Genomic DNA, 6,000 nt, shown 5'->3' on the forward strand with positions numbered 1-6,000 from the left:
TGTTACAACACTTTTAAATGAAGTGTTTCCAGATTGTTGTCGGTACGCGAGATAAGAAGCACTTTTTCCAAGCATAACTCTCTCTCTCTACTAGAGACCCACCACGCCAGGTGCAACAAATATAAACAAACAGCAACAACACAATTGCGAATGGCGGAATTGTAGCGTTCGTGGGGGAAGATGTTATTCCTTGGCGAAGTAGGTGGCGTAAGGTGACGCTCGGTTCAATCGGGAAATGTGGCGACACATTTTCCCTGTTCCCTCTCCTCGTCACCGGTTTTCCACAAACCGAATCACACGCATCGGTGCGTGTGTGTGTGTGTTTGTGTGATTCCGAACCACAATCACGTGTGTGAGCATCGAAGCCGACTGTGGAAGCCGACCTTGCAGTTCACCACCTCATGGGAGAAAACGGTAGAAAACCTACGGCACTCTGGGGGCGCATATTGTTTCTTGCAGCCAAAAGGTCTCCGTGTAATGTGTTGGAAAAGTTGAATAACACTTTGACCATTGTTGAACGGGGTTTGCAAAACTGTTCGGGTTGCATTTAAGTCTGGTACAATTTCTCCGACTACCGGCTATGTCCATCTGTTTATTTCTTGTGTGGTCTCAATGAGTAACTCAAGGGATTATACCAGTGGCTGAGGATTAGAATAGGCAACAGTAGCTGCAAAAGTAAAAATCTTCCTACTTATACGTCTAACCGGAAACAAAGGAATATTAATTAGTTGATTTCTTCGTCCGCACTCATATCGATACTATCTTCTTCCTAACAAGTAGATCTCGTAGGCGTCCCAACAAGAGATCAGACGTTCCTGGCACATAAAAGTGTTCTCATAATATACCCAATGCGCTGAAACTTGCTGGAAACATTCAAACAATAAACTAAATTAAAATTCTAATGCCTAGTTTAGGCGGACCAACGCGAAGCAGTCTTTATTACCGAGAAAACTAGACAAAAACTTCGAAATGGGAATATTTGATGTTTTCTATATCAAAGAAGAATCTATATATTACCTTTCTAATGAAATGTGGTATAGGTACATTCTTGTTTGAAGACCGTGTAAATGATCGCTTTAAAGTACTCAATAAAAATTGGCTTAAAAGAGCATTTTTTATCACTCTTTTCACTTTGACAGCAAACTAACGTTTTATTATTGTTTGTTCGTTGTCGTCACCTATTTTCGCTCACAGCAGTTTGGATGTTCTTTGGATCTGCATCTGCCGGTCACCCGTTGATTGGATGGTGATTGCGTTGATTAGGTGAGGCGATCGCAGTGGTCAGATTGAAAGATTCCTTTCTGAGTCATTGCTAATCGCTGATGGGAAGAGCTTTGCCCGATCGGCGGTTCGTTTATTGCATGAGCTACAACGTGGTGATCTTAACGTGTTGCTCCTTTTTGTTATCCTTATCCTATACACAACAGTCACAAAGCTTTAACCGCTACACGGTGGGGAATTAATATAGGATAGGCGGATATATATGTTTTTTTTGGGAAGAATCTACGGACTGTTTTCAACGTTATTGTTTTCTTTGCATGTGTTTTGATAAAACTCAACGGTTTATGCGTAATACACTCGTTCAAGTGTAATAAATAACCTGTTTTTCGATATTTTAAAGTATTTAAACGCCTGCAAGCTATGCAATCTGCTTGACACTAAAATGTTTTGATGTATAATCGTCTGCAAATATCGAATTTCGGATCCAAATCTAATGGCTTGGGAGTGTAGAAAACGATATCAAATGATCGAGGAGCTTTGTGCCATTGCGTTTGTGGGAATTTGGAAACAAGTACTTATTACCATCCGAAGTACGCAACCCATGAACTAAACGATACGTTCTTTAATCGCTTTGACAGATGCATTCTTGGAATCTACGCAACGCAGAAATCTAAAACTCCGAATTGGTCATAGATAACTTACACGTCTATTTTAGGAACAAATAACTAAAATCCTCCATATTTTTACAAGTTGGTTTATGACCGCCCGAAAGCTATCGACGCCCGCCGTACGACTTCAAGCTTCGCGCTTTAAGTCGCGCGACACTTTCGAAAGCTTGTCGCTTCACCAAAGCTTCCGCTTAGAGAGCTTGCTTCGAGTGGTTCGAGTGGTTCGAGAAGCTGCTCGATTGTGATCGATCGCGCACAAACACATCCCCACAGAGGCAGACTTTTAACCCTCTCGCACGCGATCGACTGGCCGACGATCGGGCCCGGGGCGTGTGTGAGTGGCTCAAGTGCGTGCAAATGTACCAACCGCCTGTCTATGTGTGTGTGTGTGAGTCTGCGGTGTCTGCGAGTATTTTCAAATTTTCATAGCCACCCGTGCTGGCCAGTGGCTGGGCAAGCGGATCCGTCAAACGGTTCCGAGAGCCCGCACAATGTGCAAGCGCTCCGTCGTCGTCGTCGTCGAATGTGGTCCGCGTCCGGCTCCGGCAACTTTCTCTCGAGTGCACGCGGTGGCTGCTGTCGTCTTATTGAAATGAATCGTCGCGGACGCAGACTTCGCGCTTTGCGCCAGTCAACCTAGGCTAGGTGCAGCAACAGGTGCAATCGCCGTGTCACAGGACCCACCCGAAGTCGGGCAGCCGGGCAGGTCTTCCGTTGGTCCGAGGGTTCCTTTAAACCCCAAAGCCAAACACAACAGTGAGCAGCGAGTGACAGCTATTGAGTGTTGTTGTTGCCCACAGTGCCGCAATTTTAGTGCCGGTTGATGCTTTAGGTGTCCGCGACGAGGTGTTCCTCAGAAGGTGCTTTGTGCGTATCGTCTGTCGACGACGATTAAAACCAAGTGTTTACGAGTGACGGGAGATGATTTTCGGGTATCCGTGTCCTGTCCGTACCTAGTCTGTAGTCTACCTAGTGCTTTAGAGAGAGAGTTGGTGACCGAGAGTGTGCTCAGTTCGTGCCCGTGGTGGTCAGCATTCAAATCCGTCAGATCGCTTCCAATCAACGTTACGCGCCCGAACCCGGTTCCCGGTTTCCCGCCGACTCAGCAGCAGCATTCAGCGTCAGCGCCCAACGATCAACGCCTCCTCGGTTGCTGCTCCTGCTGGCTGGCTGGCCCCCTTGGCGTGCCGGCTGGATTATGTCGAAGAAGGTAGGTCACCGTTGGTTCCACATGTGTCCACAGGTATATGTGTTTGTGTCTTCGCAACACATTCCTGCCCCAGAGGCCCAGAACCTTTAACGGCGTAAGGAAGCAAATGTATTACCGTCGGTAGCTTCGGAGTTTTGGGTCAGAAATTCGGTCGTCGTTTGGGCGCTCTGGACGTGAAAGGCCTCCCAGAGCGCGAGGCGTGAAAGCGTGAGACTTACGCCGTTTGTTGTCAACACCCTCGCGAAGATCGGGGAAAACTCCCCCGCTGAGAACACGTCGAATTGCCCGCATTCGCGACAAATCAGTGCACCGCGCGTGCGTGACGCCGAAATGTCAGCGAAGCGAAAGGGCAACAAATATGGCGTCACGGACCTCGCCTAGAGGTCCGCGTGCTCGCATTGATTTGTGGGTTACACGATCGAAAAAGCATTTGCATGTTGGGTTCGAGAGTATTGGGTTCTGAAAAGGTTTTCCGAGTTTCTCTCTTGCTTGCTCCAGCGAAAGAGCCCGAAAGGATGCTGGTCCAAGACCAGGCAGATCTTTACCCGTCAGCGCCTCCAAGAGCCTGAGACCTGAGAAGCGCCGTGAGAGGGTACTTGAAGCTGTAAGCCTCTGTGATCTCGTGGCTTCACTCTCTCTCTATCTCTCTCTCTCTCTCTGTCTCTCTGTCGCTATCTCGTCAGACACGGGCAGACGAGTTTGCTGATCGAGAGGACTTATACGGCTAAAGGTTAGAGTACCAGAAAACGCGCTAAACGTTGCCCCGACGGGGAATAGCTGTTTGACGAGTTTTGTTTGCTCCGTATCTTCGTTTACGCTGCTCTCCTATCGTCTTTTCTGGCTTCTCCCGCTCTTTCTGTCTCTTTTCTCTCTTTCCTTTCCCTGTGAGAGCCCTGATCGCATCGTGATTCCGCGCTGGTCTCGCCAGTCCAAAATGATGCTCGGCTCGGCTGGGCGATCGTTAACACTGTATTCAACCGCACCAACTCACCCTCACATACACACCCACACACGAAACCAAGAGGATCATAGCGCCCATCCATCACTCCAACCAGCACTCTTTCTCCCTTTCTCTCGCTCTATGTATTTCTTATGTTTTTCTCTGTGTCTTCACGCACGTTTCCTCAAATTTATGCTTCATCCAGTTTATGGTCCTCCGTCTCTGGCTTCGCATTTGTATTATCGGTAAAGATCTGAGACCCCGTTCTGCCCGTTCGATGCTAGAGTAACGAGTCGGTAACGTTCGCCTAGATTCTTGGTGGCCCTCCCATGGGGGGGGGGGGGGAACACAACATTACAGTAAACAACAACAGAAATTTACATTGTTTCTGTTTACGGGCTCGGCGGTTGTAACTGCCCGGATAAGAGAAGCATTCGAAACGCGTTGTTTCGGTTCCTTTTTATGCGTTACTTTGTGTCATATTCTTCTCTGTCTTCTTCCGTTTCTGGGTTGGGTTTGTTTCAAATTTGTTATGCTCTGCGCGTCCACCAAGCGGCCCGGAGGAGACCCTTCGGTCTTCACAGTGTGCGGGTGGCGGCGCCTCTCTCTTCGCCTCCTTCACTCGCTCTCTTTCTCTCTGTTTTGTAGCATTCGCCTTCCGTCCGGCCTATATTCGGCGGAGGTCTTATGTTGGATTCTCCATTCTTAAGCCCACTGTAAGTTTTATTTTAAGCCACCGATTTGTTACTCAATCACTCGCTCGGCCACGCTCTCTCGCTCTCGCTCTCCTTCTTTTCCTATCTCGAGTATCTTATTTCACAACTCTGCTCACCACTTGAGATGATGGTCGGCTGGTCGGTTCCCAGTCTTAGTCTTTCACTTTCAATCCCTTCTTCGCGGGACAGTACTTGGCACACTTGTGGTCTTTTTCCGACGCCTGCTGCTGTTGCTTAAGGTTTATGACCTTGGCTAGGCGCTTTTCCATTTGCTGGACCAGACCACAGGAGTTTTCCTGCCAAGAGCAGAACAATTCGACAAGATGTCGAAAATAAAAAAAAAATTTAAAGACCAAAGTCCGACACAAATCGGAGAAACCTCGGAGCCCGGTACCACCATTGGTGCCGGTGCCGACGAACATGCGTTGGGCATTATGCATTGATGCCCAACGTGTTGCGTGTTGGTGTTGTTGGGCCGTTAAAGCGGGCGGTATCGTAATGCGCCATTTCCGTTGGCTACATTTTGTCGGTCTGGTAGCCTGGAGATCCGAACATCAGGAGGCTGCGGCCGGATGGTCGAATTTGATTCTATTCTTAGTCGCGTTCGCGCCACACATGCCCCAGACCAGGAAGTCTTCATATCAGACAAGTCACGACAAGTGTCAGAGTTATTGATTTCGTTGCAAGTCGACGAGTTACAAGATCTAGACAATACCTATTCCTAACGATAAGAGTATCGCAAAGCTAGGCGCCACCAGTGTCAAAAAGGCGAGCTCCAACAAACCCAAATAAAACAAAAGTGCACGTCAAAGTAAGAGTAATAGCAGACAGTGCTTTTGCACTGTCATACAAACCAATTGAAGTGATGCGCCAACGACGAAACAGTTGTGAGCCGAGAACCGGAGAAGTTGGGCAGTGGGAATTCAACAAATTGCTGCTCGACTATCGCCCATTTGCCGGTGATAGTGATCTCGATGGTCTCGTAGGAAAAAACGCCTGACTTGCCTACTCTGAGGCCTACTCCGCATTTCGGATGGGGCACTTTGACACTGAAAGGGGTGACATAGACGTCGGAGGAGCCTGGTGGTGCTGTTTCAGTTGTAATAATTTTTCCCGCATTACTTGCGCTTTTCACTCCATGCGTCCGTGTTCCGCATGGAGCACATGGGCCAATAAGCCGTGACGTCTGGATTCCGTGATTATCTGGACCAACTAGCGTGGTTCAGCTTGAATGGCTCACTAAGG

The sequence above is a fragment of the Anopheles cruzii genome, chromosome X (assembly GCF_943734635.1).
Source record: "Anopheles cruzii chromosome X, idAnoCruzAS_RS32_06, whole genome shotgun sequence".
In the NCBI taxonomy this organism is placed as follows: Eukaryota; Metazoa; Arthropoda; class Insecta; order Diptera; family Culicidae; genus Anopheles; species Anopheles cruzii.